Here is a 21,183-nt window from a genome sequence, read left to right on the forward strand (position 1 = left end):
GAATGATTTACAATCGGCGCACCTACGCGATTGTAAATCAGTCCTTGTGTATTGGATGCAAATCGCAGTATACCACACTCCTAAATGTTTAATGTAAACTCAGTTTTATTCTAAACTGTTAAAATGACATCATTACTTCTACCGTTTCGTTAATGCTGTTTGTAATATGAGGTGCTTATATATGTATATTGCAAATTATAATTCAGTAACTTGTGAAAGGCACCGAGCGTCTTAACTGAAAATTAAGGAGACAGTTTTTGTCATAATTCAGGGAAACAATATTCATATACCGTCTCGGGCTGTAAAATATATAGGCCCAACCTTAGCAAACCTCGGTCAGCTCAAACAACCAAAACTGTTCAACCATTTATTATTATTCTTTAGAAAATTCAGTGAGACTCATTATTAAAAGAGGAATTTTTAATTGAACAACTGATGTATCTAAACTACAAACGCCAATGGCACTTGCCGCGGGCTTGCTTGAATGGGCTTTAAATGGGCCTGTCACATTGCAACTTTAAAAAACAAAATCCAGATTCAGATGTTCAAGTTGTAATACAGTGTGCTGAAATTAAATAGAAACTGATAAAACTGGAATTAAAAATGATAAAAATCTTAATACAGTTCCTGTGTTGTAGAGTAAGGATTAAAGCTTTGCTGAAATATTGGTATTTCAGGCATAATTAGTATTATTTTGCTTGTTTTTGCATGTGGAATATTGGTATGGGGCATAATTAGTGTTATTTTGCTTGTTTATTTTATTTTTGTTAATATTTTTAACTTGTTCGTTTCTTCTGTGCTTTCAATGCGGCCTTCGAAATTTGGTAAAAGTGAAATTTGGTGCATACCTCCTAAGGAGGTATATCTTGCATATCTTTAGACGGAAATGAAGCTACGTGTTTGAGGGTTCTAATAAACAGGAAGGCTTACCTTCGCTTGTTGCTAAAGTAGTACTATTAAAAAAAAACCCACGAAATTTACCGAATTTCTGCAGTCCAACATCATTATTGGCTCTTCTACATCTGTAATCTGAATGGCAGCTTTTCAAAGATGAGATCCATCTGGTGGAAATTCAGAAGCACCTGCCGCGTCAGAGTCAGTGAGAGTCGCTATACGAGGATAATATCATTACAAGATTTATGGTTCGAGCTCTGACGCAGGAGGGCGTAACTCGCGTCATTACCCGCGTTAGCAATTTAGAGCTTGATTATTTCGTTCTTGTGGAAAATTTTCTGAAAATTTAGGCCGAAGTCTTGTAGTAGACCCCATAATTTGTTTATTCTAAAGGTACACTTCTCTCGGTAACCGTAACTGCCGGTAACATAGGTTGAAATTTCTAAAAAAGGTCAAAGAGTAACCATCATTTTTCTTAATTAATCATTGTTTGATGCCAGAGGCTATTAAAATATAACTAATCAAAAGGTGGAGAGCAATGGATTATTACACACACACATGCAGCCATTTGGTAATCAGCCATTTGCGTTGAGTTTTTAAAAAGAAATGTAAAGTACCGTTAATGCCTTGAAACATGAAATGTAACGTTGCTTTTAGTGCCAAACAAATAAAACACTTGTATTTTAGTACCTTTCTTTCATTTTGTTTTTAGGAACTGCTCGAAACTAAAATATATATTCGGTGAGCTATTCCTCATTTATAACAGTATTTTCAAATGCTCTGTTAAGCTGTTGATCTTAAAACGACCATAAAAAGAAAATACTTTTTAAACAAAGTACATCTCTTTAAACAAATTTCTTGTTTAAGAATAATTATTTAAAAAAGAAACACATAAAATGGAAAGAAAAGAATGATAGACTTATAATAATAATACCAAATGCTAAATGATTGTTTATTACTGGAATTACTTTTATTATGGTTAACATTTAACAAAGTGATGTTTTTCACTTAATGCAATGTTAACGAGCTGTCGATGGATTATCTGCGACTCATGAGAATAAGCTTATCAGTATTAATGAATAAATTTCCACGTATCCTCCAGACGGTCGAGACCGTCTGGAGGATACGTGGAAATTTACGTGTTCAGAGGAATTTACGTGTTCATTATGACTGCAGGCATATTTAATTTAGGGCAACCAGATTCGATGCCACAGTTTACAATGGGCAGTGCATTTTCTGTGGCGGCATATATATAAGCCTGAACTCGCACCCTCCTTATGATGGCACAATATAGGGTGCACCCTATATTGTGCCATCATCCACAGTTTTTGTAAACGTAATTTTCTTCTAATAGGACAGTAACGTTTGTTTTACGCCTCATGGGTTTGCGTTCGATACTCAGCAGTTCTATCCCCACACAGTTAGCACTGTTATTTTTCTCGTCATTACGTTATAATACTTTGTGCAGTCTTTTCTTCTGTTGTATACATGTTACATACATGTTTCTTCTGTTGCATACATGTTTTTTCTGTTGCATACATTATGTGATCATGTTGCATACATGTTTTTTCTGTTGCATACATATGTGATCATGTTGCATACATGTTTTTTCTGTTGCATACATATGTGATCATGTTGCATACATGTTTTTTCTGTTGCATATATGTTTTTCTGTTGCATACACATATGATTATTTTTTGAGTGGAATTAATTTTTTTCTCAGTTTTAGACTTTGGGTACTTATAAATAATTAAGAGTATATCTACTATTATTTGAATATTGTTTTGTGTTTCAATTGACTTTGTATATAATTTTGATTTATGTTTAGTTTGTATACTATTTAAACGCATGATTTCTTGGTTTTATGATAGTTTACTTAACTGAAATAACTGAATTGTAATGTCATTTCATTGAATTATAATGTCATTTCATTGAATTATAATGTCAATTCTTGACATTGAAATTCCCAAAACAAAATATTGTTTCTTCTAATCAAAAGAGTATTAGTTGTAATTCGTATGCAAAGCGGGAGATCGTAATAACAGCCGGATTCTACACTTACGTTGCAGCAGGTGCGCACAGTTCTTAAGAGGATTGCTGAACGGTACCCATTCATCAGTGTCATTGCCATCGCGATGCCAAGGGGAAGGAGCCAAAAGATCATGTTATCTGCCTTTTCTTCTTAATCACATGTCATGTGATGTAGAAGAAAATAAGATACAATTCATGTAATTAAATCACATGAATTGTTTAAAACTGAATTTATCGTGTGAAAAGGGTTGTAGTTACCTATTAGTAAGCTAAAACTCCCACACAATACACCTACTTAACAATTGGCGATATTTTTAGGCTCCGTGTTGAATCCAGAAACGGCACCAATTGTTAAGTAGTTGTGTTGTGTGGACGTTTCAGCTTTTTTAATAGAAATTGTAATCCTTTGAGCAAAATAAATTCATTTCATAACAGTTCATGTGGTTTAATTAGTGTCATGCCTATTTCACAGTAATTAGAAATTATGGTTAATAATGATAATAATATAATAAATTAAAATTAAAGGACAGGCTACTACACCACGTATGTATCATACGTGGTGTAGTAGCCTGTGGCATACATACGCCACGTATGTATGCAGATCTGTGTGATTCATTGGCACCAAACGTTGTTGGAAATTAAATACTTACCCTATACTAGCTTGCTGTTGTGACTACGTTTTCGAACTTACTCTGGAGTTCCATTTTTGAATTGGAATATCGGAAGGTTGACTTGTCTGAATGGCAGCTAAATTAAAATTCATTTTTATCTTTAGAGTTTTAGTTTAGCTTTCATTCAGACCACTCTCCTCTTCTGTCACTTCAGACTTTAAAATAGAATCCGTTGGGTTCGAAAACGTCGTCACAATACAGCAGTCTGGTATAGGGTAAATTCCTTTCTCACACCGAGTAAGGAATTTAATTCCCAACAACATTTAGTAACAGTAAAGAATACAAATTTGCATATATACGCATGGCTGGAAGTGTGTGTGGGTGCGGGGGGGGGGGCAGATGGACGGTTGAGCATAGTATGGTTGTTAAAGAATAAGTCTGCCATTTGAATATCCGTGGAAGTCTTCAGAATTTGAAGTTTTGCTTCTGATACTAGACTATCTGTTTTAATTATAACGATGTCTTATAATTAAACTATCATGTTTATAGTTAATTAAATGTATAAATGTTAGGTAGTTCTCAAGTTCTTTAATTATATATATATATATATATATATATATATATATATATATATATATATATATATATATATATATATATATTATTTTTACTAAATTAATTCAAAGTTCAGAGTGATATGATTTTTTTTTCACTCTCTTTCTTTGTAGTGTGCAGCTTCGTGGTCCACAAGAGGTGTCACGAGTTTGTTACTTTCAAATGTCCCGGAGTAGACAAAGGAGTAGACTCAGATGTACGTAACAAAATTAAATTGTTGTACTTCTGTATGAATATTTGAAAAATTATCCTAAACTTACTATGCAACTAGGCAGCATGATGATTGCATAGTAAGTTATCCTAAACTTGATATGCAATTATCATAGTTCCTGGTTAAAAAATGAAAAACGCTAATTGTATTCTAATAAATTTAAATGGTGAGGAGAAAAGAAAACATCTTAGAGATTCGTTAAAAACTGACATTAATAAGCTAATAATCAAAAGACTCAAACGTATGGCAACAAACGTTTGTTAATTATGCACATTGTGATCAAAAAAAGGCGCACTGGTTTGAATTGCCTATATTTATTTAAATATTTAACCTTCTGTAATTAATTTGTGTCACAAATTATGTAACATTTGAAAATTCATTGCTGGTACTTAGTGCCTTCTAGCACAAAATTTCATAAGCAGTTAGGACACGATGGTGTACACCGTTGAACAACGCGAGCGTTTTATCTGAATAATAGCGTCGAAGTGCAACACAAGTTTCGAGTAAAATTTCATAGCCGAAAATGTCCAATTAGGTTAGCAGTTAGTTGGCCGAAAGAAGTGGGAACGCCTGAAAACATTGCGTGTGTCTTGGAAAATCAGTGAAACTGCTATCTGAAAAGGCTGAATGGATAAAGAACACCATGCCGGTTCGTTCAATACATCGTACTACAACAAATGACGTATATCTAACACATCATCCTTCTAGGTGTTTTATCCTGATGAGTGTTCTGTTTCTTAAAAAAAAAAAGTCCATTTCGACCCCTATTCTCTCTGTATTATGGTTTTAAACAAATATGCTCTTTAGTTATTCTCCAGTGATTGTGAACAAACACAAGTTTAAATGTTTCCCTCCATTCCTTGATCAATACCGATAGAAATAAGCCGCTCGACTATTTCGAATGGCAGTCGAACAGCTATTCATCACAATTGGTTTTTCTATGAAACACATTTTGACCTAAGCACGGAGATTTTCCGAGGTCGAGTCATATATTTTGTGTTTGGACAATAAACATTCCCATGTAATCATGGAGACACTCTGGCTTGCAGAAAAATGCATGCTGTGGTGGAATTGTCGGTACAGTCTTTCATAATAATACGGGGAGTACTAACAGTACAGTCCTTCAAGGCCAATTTATTTCAAATCTTTAAGGCATGGCACTTAATATGTAATAAACATTTCTCAACGAGTCTGTTAACTCTGCATATTGCAAATACGATTCTTAACCAAGGATCGAAAATGACAATTTTAAGAAACCGAACGCTCGTTATAAAAACATCTTTTTTTTTTAATAAATCAGTATGTACATAACAATACCGATATGTGTGAAGAACCATAATGGCGCAGTGGTCCACATTGAATCCTGTTCTTAACTATACAAGAAATTATTCGCTGATTTATCATAATCCGATAGCTTGGATGCTTTAAAGTTGGATGGTACTAGCTACTCACGATATCTGAAGCAATGTCATTTTTTCTTATAGGGATTTTTTTTTAATGACCATGTATGTTATGTATAGAATCTCCTCATTCTTTAAAAAAAAAAAAAAAAAAAAAAATTGATAGCTGAAATCACAGCTACTGGGACCACTACTGAGAAACACTAACAGATCATAAAAATTTTCTATATATATATATATATATATATATATACAGGGTGATTCACTACCAGTGCGACAAACTTGCAGGAGGTGTAGGGGGCATAAAGACGAATCAGAATCATATATCATTGCAGGGTCCGAAATGCCTTCGTTATGCGGTAGAGGGCGTTGAACGGGAGGTCGCTTGAACAGCGATCCCGCTGGAAGTCAGCATTTGCGAACCGGTTCTCGAGGCAGTAGGATGGACGAGTATTCAAACATTGAACTGGCCGACATGCACCTCGCGTATGGAGCTGCGGACTGTAACGGGCGCGCCGCTCTGCTTTTGTACCAGGAACGTTTCCCGCACAGGCATGCCCCTCATCATACGATTTTCGCACGTGTGCACAGAAGGTTACGTGAGACTGGTTGTTTCACGAGAGGTACCATGAATCGAGAGCGAACGACGAGGACGCCAGACAATGAGGAGAATGTCCTACGTCTTGCAGAAGGCAATCCGAGTACGAGTACTCGAGCGATAGGCCAACTATTGGGTATTTCCCAATCCACTGTATGCAGGATACTGTCAACAAACCAAATGAGTTCATACCATCTGCAACGCGTCCAATCATTGGAGCCTGTGGATTATCCACTCCGGAGGACTTTTGCTACTTGGTTTCTTCAACAGAGTGCGGCAGACAGCACATTTGCTGCGTCCGTATTGTTCACGGATGAGGCAAGTTTCACAAGAGAGGGAACCTTCAATCAACATAACGCCCATTTGTGGGCTTTGGAGAACCCCCATGGTACGCGAACACGTGCACCTCAACGCCGTTTCTCTGTCAATGTTTGGGCCGGCATTGTTGGAGACCACCTCATTGGCCCGTACCTTCTGCTCCCTCGTCTGGACGGTAGGGCATACTTGATCTTTCTACAGCAAGTCCTGCCCGAACTTATTGAAGAAGCACATGTTCCTCAGTCGTTGCGCCGCTCAATGTGGTTCCAGCATGATGGGAACCCACATTGCACCAATGACGTCCGCCAACGCCTAAACGTTACATTTGGACAGCATTGGATAGGCCGTGGTGGTCCGGTTCGTTGGCCTGCTAGATCGCTGGACTTATCATGCCTGGACTTCTTCTGCTGGGGTCAAATGAAGACATTGGTGTACGAGACCCCCGTTGATTCAGTTGAAGACCTCGTCGCTCGCATCTCTGTAGCTGCCAGGGAGATTCGAGACACGCCAAGAATCTTCCAGAACGTTAGGGATTCCATGCGGCGGCGCTGTGTATACAGAAAGACTGCTTCTGGTCGAACACCTTCTGTAGCATGGCTTTTTGCCGAAGATGTAAAACTTGTCATTAAAATGATTTCTGTTACACTAACGAGTTGCTGTTTCTGTTCTTTTTCTTTGCTTCTTTGTTCATGCGACCTCCCGCATGACGAAGGCGTTTCGGACCCTGGAATGCTAGTGTGATTCCGATTCGTCTTTGTGCCCCCTACACCTCCTGCAAGTTTGTCGCACTGGTAGTGAATCACTCTGTATATATATATATTCTTTACAGGCTACGACGTAGCCGAGTGGTCAGGAGTAACGGTGCAGTGGCACGCGCTCTTTGAGTGGACCGGGGTTCAAGCCTGTGACTACTAAATACGATAAACGTTTGCATTGATATTTGGCGAAGGAAACACCAAAATAAAAAACCAGAAGCGACACGCCTTGCCAGCCGGCTGGTAAAAAATTCTGCTGGACATATCAACATGGAAGTATGACAAGCGTTCCATCCAGGGCTGTAGTGGAGTTGTGGGGTTGGGGATTTTAGAAACTTTTTTATTACATATATTTTATATTTGTATATCCTTTTTCTTATATATTTTTATCTATCCCCTTGTGATTAGTTCCCTTTTACAATAATAATAATAATAATAATAATAATAAGATCTTTATTGTACAGTACATCGGTATTGTACAGTATAACTCCCCACTTGCGCATCTGACTATTAACTTCACAGAAAATTCTAGGTTCAAGGGGAAAAGCTCTTAGATGTATTTAATTCCCTTCGGATAGGCTGGTACTTGGAACAACAAAAAACACACAAAGGTTATATTTAAAATTCAGTTTATTGTACATATTTACATTAATACATCAAAACCCAAAATGATTAAATCCAAACATATGACAACATGATCTAGTCTCAACTTTATATATATATATATCTTAATCGTGCATCAGTTAAAACCATTAATACCAATCCCGTTCAATTCCCTTCTGTATACATTCAATCCTGCATCATTTAAAACCATCAATAACAAAAAAATCGATCCCTTTCTATTATTTCGTACATATATTGATCATGCATCAATTAAAACCATTAATAACAAAATATCAATCCTCTTTCTATTATTTCTTACATAATTCAATACTTATTCATTTACTTATCATAATGATTATTAACAGGTATCACTCACTTCTAATTCCCATCCAAAACATATTTAATTGTAGCCTACAAGCAATTATAAACAAGGCATCAATTACTTCAAATGGAATACATATATTTTATATATATGTATTCCCTTTCAAAATTATTTATGTATCTATTAACTTGCCCTGGCTAATGTCCTTCAGCACATATCCTAAAATAACCTATCCTTACAACTGAGTAATTCTTATACACAGTATCTTTTAAAAGTCCAGCTAATCAAATTTCGGGGTTCCTACAGTTCTTTGTGTGTGTGAAGGTACTACTACAATCTAGCCACTTACTTGTAGAACTCTGCGGGGCGTCACCTTTCGCCTTTCCGGTTAGGTACTGCTTATCTTCACTGTCTGGGGCGACGTCTTACTATCTTCGAAGAATTTGGCACAGGTAGTAGGGCTGCCAGGTAGATTTCGGCTTCATTTATTCAACCCGCTTGATGCACTTTTTCTGTTCCAGAATGGCTACTCTCATGTCGGTCGGTGTTCCGATTCCATCCGGTTCAGCACTTTGCCTTCCAAGATTTCAGGAATCTTGATCTTTAACGGCAGATTTGATTTACCTTTTTCTTGTGAGAGACTCGTTTTGTCTTTCACTCTTTCAACTATTTCTTCCCAACTCCTAGACTTTCCAAAGAAACTCCTAGACTTTCCATTGACTAGGTTCCACTTTCTCCACGTCCACTTACTTGTCACAGGCACTTGCTATCGACATTTCCTTTCCCCTTCATTTTTTCTTACTACTCGATTCCCAGTACACTACACTACGCTACAGTACTACACTGTCCTATACTTTTGTACACTTCTTTACACATCTGGACTGCCCGACGTACTTTCTTAAAATCATCCCTCTCCCTCTCTACCCACTTCTTCACTCAAGGAAAAACTCTGTTTCTCAACTATTTTAGTTGCCTTCTGCTCTTTACTGAACTCTGTAAAAAAACTCTGAAAACTCTGAACTCTCTTTACTGAAACAAAACTGTCTCTGCTACTGGCTGACGGATTTACTAACTGCTACAATTTAACTTGATCCCCTTTCTTCTCCCCAACACTAATTTATACTACAACTACTCAACTTACTGACACTGACTGACTAGATTCTGGGTATGCGGGCTTGCCCAGATATAGCAAGGACTTATAGCCCTGCTGATGTGAAGACAGAAAGAAAGAGATTAGATGGAGAAATAATCAAGATCTGGCAAGCACGGTGGACACGGTCTGAAGTTGGACGAGTGACCTTTGGGTTTATGCCGGATGTGCAGAGTCAGAGAAATAGAGAGTGGCCTCTGCTTGGATTGCATCCAACAATGATGGTGACTGGGCATGGGCTTAAGGCCCGTTTGGCTCGGCTAGGATTGAGTGAGAGTGGTGATTGCGGGTGTGGTGAACCTGAGACGAGTGATCATTTGTTGCTGTGGTGTCCTCTATATGAGGGTTTTCGGCGTAGTTTGCGATTGACAATGGGTGGAATTGTCGAGCCGCATGGAATCTTTCGTGATCGGCAAACATATTGTGCTTTTTTGCAGTTTGTTGAAAATGTATTTAGGGTGAGATCCTGAAGGTAGTCTTACCTGTTTAAAAAGTTGTATATATGTACATTGATGTTTTAATGGGTGAATATAGATCAGATGGTTTATTTATGTTGATAGTTTTTTAGAAGTGGAATGTATATAAAAGTTTTACACTTAGTATTAAAATGAGTTTTAATATTTTAGAAAAGCGAGAATTGTATTCTCAAAGGCAGATAGTAGACGACCTACCTCCACGCGGTAGGGATGGAAACGCATGTCCTAGGGTCAACTGTGTTGGCTGGGGCATGCGGCTAAAGGTCTAATGTGTAAATACAGAGTTTTTTATGTTATAGAGATGTATGTTGATGAGCTATTGCTCAGGAAACATTTTAGGTTAATATGATGATGATGATGATGACACTGATTGACTATACCATCTTAAACTGGTCAGCACTTGCTCAACTCTGACCGACTAAACCATTTTAACTCACACCGCCAAAATCTCAACTTTGTGTTTGACTAACATCTTCAGAAACACCGACAAAAACCTCAACTCTGTCTATTAAACCATTTTCACTCACACTGCCAAAATCTCAACTCTGTGCTCCTTTCCAATCTTTCACTGCCTTTTTCCTTCATCTTATTCCCGATTTCGCCACGCCTATTCTCAGTGACCCCTTCCAATCCTATATCTACTTTCGGATTTTTTTTTTTCATTCCATTTGTTGGAAAACTCTTATTCCGCCGGCCCAGTAGCACGTGATCAATATTCCCCTTTTTACAACCTGCTGGATCTGCAGCCATCCGGTGTGCCCTTTGATGTTTGCCGAACATCCAGAAAACAACTCTTCTCCTCTCATATAACGGCTTTGTCCCCGTAGCTTTCCAAAACCACAAAAAATGACATTAGTGACCACAGCATCTATCTTTGGAAACTTGTGTGCTCTTTAAGAACCCACTTCCTGTTGGCGACTGTTTGAAGTAAACTGCCCCTACTATTTCGACCCTGCATAAATCTTAATTTTCCTGTTGTTGTTTGGACCCATGCTGCTTTGCTCTAGTTTTCTCTTTGTTGTTCCCGTGTATAACGGAAGTTGAACCCCGACTCTGCCCTCATTTCTACTACCCATTAATTTTATAATTCTTACAGAATAATCCTTATTACTGAAATTGACGATATTACCATCTTATTCACTAGCAACAAGAGCTCCTATTTCTTAATTAATAAAAACAAACTTATTATTATTTTTATTCTGTAAGATTTTGAATCTTACAGAGTATACGCCGTATGCCCTCTGGATTTTTTAAAGTGAATAGCGTATACTTCTGGTTTTTGAAAGACTGAAATGCGGCGTATACGGGTATACACCGTATACCCTCTGAAATTCGATTAATATGCACGGTATGCTCTCTGCTTTTCGTAGCATTCAAAGAGTTTACCTTCTGCTAATTTTACGACTATTGCACTGGTTCCATCCATGTCGCTGACCCCTAACCGGGACAAACAACGCGGATAATTTTTTCATCATCATCATCATGAACTTGGTCCTGCTTAGGTCTTTTAAGACCTGTTCCGTTGTAGCTCTTGGAGGTGGTCTTGATCTCACTATCGTTGTCTTGGTCGACCAACATCTCTTTTGTCTGTTTGTAGTTAAAGGCTAATTTTGGGATCCGGTCTGGGTTCATTCTTTCTATGTGGCTGATCCATTTTTCCTGATACCGTTTTATGTCATTTGCTATGTTATCTACTTTTAATTTCTCGCGGATATCTAAATTTCTTTGGCGGTCTAGTCTTGAAAAGCCTAATAATGGTCTTAAAAATCTCATTTGTGCTGCTTCTAGTTTGTGTGCATCTTTCTTATTTATGACCCAAGTCTCACAGCTGTAGAAGAGGGCTGGTTTTGAAGTGATGTTGTACAGTCGTAATTTTGTTTCAGTTGTCATTTGTTTTCCGAAGTGGCGTTTAATCGTTCCATTCATTTTATTATATTTTTGTAGTTTAGTATGGATGTCTTTCCCTTCATTTTATATTAAAAGTCAGATATTTGTTCTATTATTTTATCATCAATAACAATTTTGACTCTTTGTATGTTTTTTCCACATAATCCCATTGATTTTGTTTTTGAGGTGGAGATTTTCATCTCGTACTTTTTACCTATTTTATTAAGTTCATTTGCTGCTATCTATAGTTCATCTTCGAATTTTGCAGTTAAAACTTGATCATCAGCATATAATATAGTTTGGATTTTATTCCTGTTGTTCAACTGTATTCCGTTGTTAATTGTTTGTTTCCCATTCTTTAAGAATTTTATTGATGTAGATATTAAATAAATTTGGTGATAGTCCACATCCTTGTTTTACTCCTTTATTGGTGTTAATTGGGTCTGATAGTTGGCCATTAGAATATTTTATACAGACTTTTGAGTTTTTATATAGGCTTTGGATCGCTTTCGGGAGTTGGGTTGGGATATTTTCTTCACGCTTTTTCCCGGTTTACATTGTCATGCTTTTTCATAATCAATAAAGAGCAGAAATGTTGGTAGATTGAATTCTCTTCTTTTCTCCAAAATTTGTCGTAGTGAGAAAATGGCATCTATTGTGCTTCTCCCTTTTCTGAACCTACATTGTTCTTCTAAGAATTGTTCACTGTATTTATTAAGTTTATTCTTTAGTATATTAGAGTATAGCTTTGCAGCAGGATAATATTTTATAGGCTTTTTCTTTACCCTATTCTAATCCCCCCTCACTATATTTGTTTGGGGGAGTACATTGTGTGTAGAAAGGATAGAAAGGAAGGAGTTATGCTGTTAGTTAAGAAACATAAAATCAAAGGCACTGCATCCAGTTGACATTGGTGGACAGTGCAATGTTGAGTCATTTTGGTGGGACATAAGCAAAAATGAGGGTAGGAGTGTAAATAGGCCTAATGACTCTGATGAGTGTAATAAACAACTATACAGAGAAATAGTGGGCCAGTAAATCAAAATATCTTATGATGGGGGATTTTAAGTAACCCATATATTGACTGGAACTTGTAGATTGTCACTCGCACACTAGCAAGATTTTGTGGATTAATTGGATGATTGTTTTCTGCAGCAGCAGCATGTTCGAGAAGCAACCAGAGGGAGTAATACTCTTGATCTGATTAGCAGCACTGATTATTCATGCTTTAAGAATCTGCAGATAAAGGAACCACTAGGTGGTGGTGATCACAGTGTACTGATGTAGGATTTACTTAAAGATATAACTACCATCAGGGATAAATGAAGGGTTTTTGCTTTCGTAAGAGTGAGTACAGTGGGCTCAGACAGTTTTTAAATTCAGCACAATTTGACCAACTGATAATGTTACCAACAGCAAATTCTAAATGGGAAGTATTCAAGGAAGTAATCTTGGAAGCTGCTAGGCTTTTTGTTCCAACTAAGAAATACTTTTCAAGGTTGTAGGCTTAAATGAATGTCAGATGAACTAATGAGACTCGTGGCAGTGAAGAAAAATATATGGGATGCACACAAATTATAAGGCGACACAGAAGCATGTGGCGGATATAAGCTAGTCTGTAATCAAGTCAAAAAGGAGGTTAGGCAAGCGAAGGCAGATTAAGATAAATCTTTGGCAAAGGATGCAAAGAAAAAACAGCAAAGACTTCTTTACTTATGTAAACTCTAGAAGGGAGCGGATGAATCAGATTGCCCAACTGATATTGATGGTTCGACTGTTGATGATCCTACTCAGACAGCTGATAATCTGAATGAGTATTTTGCATCTACATTCACACATGAGGAATTCTGTACGGAAATGAAGGACAAAAGCTTATTAAACTCTTAAAAGGGAGCTAAATTATTTTGTAATAACTGAGATCAATGTAGAGGAGAAGTTGAATTTAAACATAAGAAAGGAACCTGGAGTGGATCGGATATATCTAGTTATGTTAAAGGAGGCGGTAAAGGAAGTAAGCAAACCCTTAGCCATAATTATGAGAGCATCCTTGGATTCAGGGGAGGTCCCTACGGATTGGAGATGTGCAAATGTATCCCCAATTCACAAAGGGGGGGGAATAAAAAGGTGACATGAGTAATTACAGAACTGTTATTTTAACAGTTCCGGGCAAAATAATGGAGTCGCTAGTTAAAGACGCATTGCAGTAATCATTTAGACAAGACTGCAGTAATAATTCAGACACAGCATGGGTTTGTTAAGGGGCAGTCTTGTCTGTACAATTTGATTGGATACTATGATGTGGTCATAAAAGAACTGAATGCAAAAAATAATTTTGATATCACATACTTGGATTTCAGAAAAGCTTTGGATACTGTTGCATATTAATGACTACTATACAAATTGGAGCAGTATGGCATTAAGGGCATGTTGCTGCTATAGATAAAGGGATGGATGGTTCAATGGACACTGCTCTTTGTGGACTAATGTTATTAATGAAGTACCCCAGGGTTCGGTGTTGGGTCCATTGTTTTCTATATTTTTAAGTGATATTGATGAAGGCACATCGAACTTAAATCCAAGTTTGCAGACGATACGAAGGTTGGCAGAGTTTTAATGACAGTATGCTACTGCAGCATGATATAGAAAAGTTGAGCAGATGGGCTGAGAGATGACAACTGAAGTTTAACATTGACAAATGAAAGTACTACATATGGGTAGCAGTAACCCTAGAGTGACGTACCAACTGTGCGGTACAATATTCAGGGTAGTAGAGAATGAAAAGGACCTAGAGGTAATTGTGCAGTCAGATATGAAGTTTTCTGAGCAGTGTAGACAGGTTGCAAGAGTAGCTCATGGTGTCTTGTCAGTGATATACAGGAATTTTGCTAGCAGGGTAAGGGGGTGATTATACCCTTGTATAAGGCAATGGTCAGGCCACGCCTTGAGTAGTGCGTACAGGTATGGAGGCCTCATTTTAGGAAGGATGTAGATTTGCTGGAACGAGTGCAGGATGAAGGATGTAGATTTGGTGAGGGGAACAAAGGGTTGCCCTTACCAAGAGAGGCTTAAGTTCTATAAATTGCAGCGGCTAGAGACTAGGCACCTGCGAGGTGATCTGATTTTGGTGTATAAGGGCGTTAGTGGTTTGAGCCATCTCTGTTAGTCGGTCTCAGGCAAGGGTAGCATGTTTTTTTTTTCCTACCGTAAGCTTTACCAGTAAACAGAAAATCGACCTCATAACACAGACAAGTATACACGGAGCAACATGGCCTTAGTTGCCGATGTTCGAAAAATTCAATAACAACAAATTGAGCAAGCTCAGTGCTGATGGGATTCTTCCTGTTGCTCAGATTACCCTCCTGAGTGGTTATAAATTCGAATTGAGGAAAGACAGATGTAGAATAGATGTGCGGAAATTTGCCTTTAGCCAGTGGGTGGTTGATTTCTGGAACAAACTTCCGCCGTCTATGGTTGTGGAAGTTGATAACTTAAATAAATTCAAGGAACAACCGAACAGGCTTTTGGTGGGAATGGTTGAGTGAAAGGAAGGTTTTTTTTTTTTTTTTTTTTTTTGGGCTGATGCTGTATAAGCTTGCCTTTCTTGCATCATATGAATTTGAACTCAGAATTAGAGAAGATCAAGACGGCTTTCTTCGTTAATGGAGCTGCCGAAAACTATAAGGGAGGCGTGTACCATCAGGTTTCTACCAAAAGTTAGTATAACGTCTTCCACTACGCTTTGAAGCGAAAGCGATCATTATGGCCAAGGGTGGACAAGAATGCCTTTAAAAAGTGTCATAGTTGTGTAGTGCAGAATGCATATCTAGTATGGTTTCATTTTTATTGATTCAGCATTTTCCAGCAAATGAATCAACTAAAACAGTTGATTCATTTGCTGGAAGATATTTGGATCTAACTGGAAGAATATTATCACTGTGTAAAATAACGTGACAAAGTAGTCAAGACCTCGGCAAGTTTCACCTTCTATTTTAATGCATACACGCCACACATGCGCCTGCGATAAATTACTTAAAATATTCCACTGATTTTAGTTGTAGTAAAGTTGGTCAATCTGTAATTTAAACACAAAATACTGAAATTTTTTGTACGCTGTCTCTTTTACGATAGAAAGAAAGAGTTTAACTTTGGTACGATAATATACTGTACTTTGTGTAATTTTACTTGCTGTGGTATATATATTTTTTGAAGGTACTCTTTTTACGCGATTTAATGGATTTCATTGGATTTCGAGGAAAAACTTCCGAATTGTCTATGTATCGTCTATCTTTATCTTCTTAGCCCATCCCATTTCATGTAAAACCAGATTGATATCTCGGATTATTGATTAAACTTCACAATATCCATGTTTTTGGCTTAAAATCAAGAACTGAGAATTCACAATGACAACTTATTCAAATTTTACTTGGAGTTCCGATTAAAAACAAAAACAAAACAAAAAAACCCACCCTTCTTGGTTAGTGTTGATTAGAAATCTTTATTGCAATAATAATAATAATAATAATAATAATGGATACATTGCAATGTCGCCCTTCACGGTCACAAGGCCAGCGGTTAACAGTAAGAGTACAATATGTAAGAAAAGGAAATCAATAAATTAAACTTAAAAATGGGTATGTGGACGAATAAAAATAAATACAGCTAAACACTCAAAGTATAATACAATTTTAAACATCACAATGTACAAAGAATATACAGGTGGAAAACTGCAAGGTTGGTTGGTAAGCCATCTTCATGTCATATTGCGGCATTAAGGCGATCTTCAAGGAGAAGGATCAGGGACAGGGAAGTACAATTTAAGGATGCCGCGTCTGTACTCCCTATCACAAGAAAATTTATTAAATTCAGCATCCAAAGACTGGGCACATCAAAGTAGCTGAAATGGCAGAAACCTATCGGATAGGTGGAGACGGCTGAGATGTGGGCACAGAGTTGGAGTCGCTCTGAGGGAAGGCTGAGGAACTCTCCAAGAGCACAGGTCCCAGAAGGATGGTGCCGAAATCTTTCCAGTGATCATTTGTACAGTTGTCGTAAGGCATTTTACCCTAAGTGTGGGAAGCCTGTGAATTTTTGTCAGACTGGCCATTTCAATTGTCCTTAACTGTGGAGGAAGTTTGTTTGTTTATGGTCCACTTTAAGAGCCAAAACTCAGAAGAAAAGAGTGGTCGAATTATGCTATGGGCAGCAGATGCCCATACCTCTGCAGCATATAGAAGCGGAGAGTATATTATGCTTTTTATATACCTTCTGGTGGTGGTTACTCCACTAATATAATGCAAATACTGTTTGGCCATCCAACGGAGTCGAGCTGCCTGGGTGAGCAGCTTTTCCATGTGGTTAACAAAGCAGAGCTTAGAATCAAAAACAACTCCCAGATCAGTATGTTTCTTGACGATGGGAATAGGAGAATTACATAGTGTTGGCTGAATATAGGATGGTGTTTTCTTTAATGAGAATATCATAAATTCAGACTTTTCTGGATTTATTTTTATTGCAAACTGGTTGAGGTAGTTTGCAAATTTCAGGAGTATACTGTTAATTGATGCTGTTATCATGTGGAGAAATCAGTGTGAGGAGTTTCATATTATCAGCATAATATAGAATGTTATGTCTGGACTCAACAAGCGGCGAGATAAGCGCTGTAAACAAGAGCCCAGATAAGACCACCCTGTGGCACGGCTGAAGAGACACATCGCTCGTATGTTTGGCCGTGGACAGTAAGCCGGATTATTCTATTTTGAAGGAGTGGAGTGAGGAACTGTAGAGTGTCTCCCTTGATTTGATAATGGTCTGAAAGTAGCTTCAGCATTGCAGGAACGTTTATTGAGTCGAAAGCTGCTTCGAGGTCTACATAGGTGACTGCGAGCTCTGCATGAGATTCAAACGCAAAGAGGATAGAGCTGCTGGTGGCTAAGAGATTAGTCACAGTGGATCTATGTGGAAGAGAGAGTAGTGGATTTGATGAGGCTGATGTGGAAGAAGTTGTTTAGTTAGAATGGGGAGAAGTACCTTCTCTAGGAGTTGTAGAAGACTTGAGGCGTTGGAGATTGGCCGGTAATGCTTAAGAAGAGGAGGAGATTGAATTTTAGGTATAGGCTTCACAAGGTAGATGTTCCACTGCTGGGAAAAGAAATGACTTGACAGAATAGCATTAAAAATAGTTCGAAGGGGACCCAAAATGTATGAGCTAAGACATTTAATAATGAATTGAGGTATTCCATCTGCACCTGCCTTAGCAGAAGCCGGTGTAGAATTTATGGCAGCAATAAGCTGTTCCCTGGAGATTGATACTGCAGACAGTGTGTCAGGTGGGATTCCACTTGTTGGTATCTGAAGATCAGCACATTGTTCGGAGTTCGAGGAAAATCTAGATATAAAGTGTAGCCACTGGTCAGGTTCAAGACTTAGGGGGAAATCAGAAGGCCATTCAAAGTAGACGGTTTTTCCTCTACGAAGGGTAGTGTCCATATAATTCTTAATTGCTTGAGATTTCAGCTTGTTGAATGTTGCACAGGCTGTAGAGTAGGCTATCCTATCTTGAGCACTTTGCGACTGCGTCCACATTTTGTGCAGTTGCTGTTTTAATCTGAAGCTTATATTAAGATGGGGAGTCCACCATGCTCTGGACCGAGGCATAATAGAAATTCTCTTTGATGCTGCAAATGTCGCAATCGTCTTAAGCCAATTAGTAAGGAGATTCACTGCAATTTCAAGATCACAGTTTTCTAGGACTGACCACGGGATGGCAGAGGCAGCCTCAACACATTTAGCAGTGCTCAAAAATCTGGGACTAACTATTACTCTGGTGTTAGTCGAATTCACAACATTGAAGTTTGGAGCAGATATTTGTAAAAGAACAATAATCGGCTCGTGGTCCGAATTAAAATAAGTCTCTGGCAGGTAATCAGGTCTCAACTAATTCACCCTCTGAGAAAAAGAGTCCCCATCTAAAAGTTAAATAAACATCCTAGTATGATACTCCAGTCAGTATCGACCAAGTAAACCAGCACGCGGAAATGATACGTATAAGTTATTTAAAATATAGGTATTAATCATACATGTTAGCATATATGTTTTGATATGTGATTAATGATAAAGGAAGAATCCTGGCAGACAAGTCAAATCGCAGGCATATCCCTTAGTATATCAATAATAGGAACGATTTATAAATATCTTATGTAATATAATCCGGATCGGATTAATGCCATCTATTTTAGATGGTACATTACATCCGTCGTAATATATTTATTTATTACAGCTTAATTAAAATAGGTACGCGCTATGTAATAGTATATTATGTTTGATATGATGGTGGTGGTCGAAAATATAAAATCGAATCTATATAAATATAAGAACATATGTATTTTAACAAGCTGCCCAAAAATATACCCGTAGATCAAAACACCAAGTAACTATAATAGCCGATACCGGCCCCCGTGGCCAAACCTAGTAAAAAATAAATAAGTGTAACTTAGATGCTATATATATATATATGAAATATGAAAACGAAGAAGTGGAAAAAAAAAAGGAAAAAAACAAGGAAAAACACTTCTACTTAATTTCCACTTCTACTAACACTCTCACAGCCAAGGTCCTCTCTATGAGGTTGGGTACTTACACACCCAGCTTGCCTAGTATCCTTTAAACTCTTTTCTTTCTCTTTACATCTTTCTACTTTCTGATCTTCGTTTTTCCGTCCGTTGAACTATTAGTGTAATACGAGGGTGATTCGGACATTCTCACTTTTCTTATTCTCACTATCTTCGCCTCTATATTTTTAACTTCTTTTCCCTCCCCTACCTTACATTGCTTCCTTTTTCTATACCGCTACCTTGTTATTCATTATTATTTAACTTACATACTTTTGATTTAAACTTACGTTCTTACACACTTTCTACTTAAATTATTAAATTAAAAACACTGCGTTTGCGTTCTTACATACTATCGACTCAAGTTACTTAATTATTAATCTAAATACACTGCGTTGGGGCTACCTCACTCATGTTTCTGGAGATTAAAAAAAAAAAAAAAAAATTTTAAGAATAATTTTTATATCCATTTCATTAGTATAGCGTCTCCATCAGCATGAGTTTGCATAGAAACACAGTGTTTGGTACATGATCAGGTGTAGCCCCCTGATGAAATACCTGATCTATGTACCAATTTTTATTTTTATTTTTAATTCTTTAATTTTTATTTTATAATTTTAATTTTTATTTTATAATTTTTATTTCTATTACCCTCCCCTCTTTTTCTTTCAGCTTTTGTACATATAATTGGCCTATTAATTCGGCATTAATTCAGATTTAATTTTACTTAATTTTTTTTTTTTTTTTTTTTTATATAGGTTCTTAACATCCTTTTTCTCTTTTTTCTTCAACTAGGCTCGGCATTTTGTGTTTAATAACTTCTCCATCTATATTTATTTTTATTTTTATTTTATTTTACTTTCATTGGTGACACTTATATATATATATATATATATATATATATATATATATATAGGGTGATTCATATCAGTGCGACAAACTTGTAGGAGGTGTAGGGGGTATAAAGACGAATCGGAATCACATAGCATTGCAGGGTCCGAAATGCCTTCGTCATGCGGTAGAGGACGTTGAACGGGAGGTCGCGTGAACAGCGATCCCGCTGGAAGTCAGCATTTGCGAACCGTTTCTGTTGAAGAAACCAAGTAGCAAAAATCCTCCGGAGTGGATAATCCGCAGGCTCCAATGATTGGACGCGTTGCAGATGGTATGAACTCATTTGGTTTGTTGACAGTACCCTCCATACAGTGGATTGGGAAATACCCAATTGTTGGCCTATCGCTTGAGTACTCGTACTCGGATTGCCTTCTGCAAGACGTAGGATATTCTCCTCATTGTCTGGCGTCCTCGTCGTTCGCTCTCGATTCATGGTACCTCTCGTGAAACAACCAGTCTCACGTAACCTTCTGTGCACACGTGCGAAAATCGTATGATGAGAAGCATGCCTGTGCGGGAAATGTTCCTGGTACAAGCGCAGAGCGGCGCGCCCGTTACAGTCCACAGCTCCATACGCGAGGTGCATGTCGGCCAGTTCAACGTTTGAATACTTGTCCATCCTACTGCCTCGGGAGCCGGTTCGCAAATGCTGACTTCCAGTGGGATCGCTATTCACGCGATCTCCCGTTCAACGTCCTATACCGTATGACGAAGGCATTTCGGACCCTGCAATGCTATGTGATTCCGATTCATCTTTGTGCCCCCTACACCTCCTGCAAGTTTGTCGCACTGGTAGTGAATCACCCTGTAT

At 37.7% G+C, this 21,183-nt stretch overlaps 1 protein-coding gene across 2 annotated transcripts in view; it reads left to right on the plus strand.

The window, feature by feature from the left end:
- The window catches only part of LOC150076375 (protein kinase C, brain isozyme-like), an 847,829-nt gene that overhangs the window by 197,052 nt on the left and 629,594 nt on the right, over positions 1-21,183 (plus strand). For both annotated transcript variants that reach the window (XM_090387781.1, XM_090387780.1), the window contains exon 3: positions 4,265-4,347. The gene's annotated coding sequence lies outside the window, so the exon portion shown is untranslated. The remainder of the gene's footprint in view (positions 1-4,264; positions 4,348-21,183) is intronic.

This window comes from Mastigoproctus giganteus, chromosome 13, assembly GCF_048544385.1.
Source record: "Mastigoproctus giganteus isolate SK-2022 chromosome 13, ASM4854438v1, whole genome shotgun sequence".
Taxonomy (NCBI): Eukaryota; Metazoa; Arthropoda; class Arachnida; order Uropygi; family Thelyphonidae; genus Mastigoproctus; species Mastigoproctus giganteus.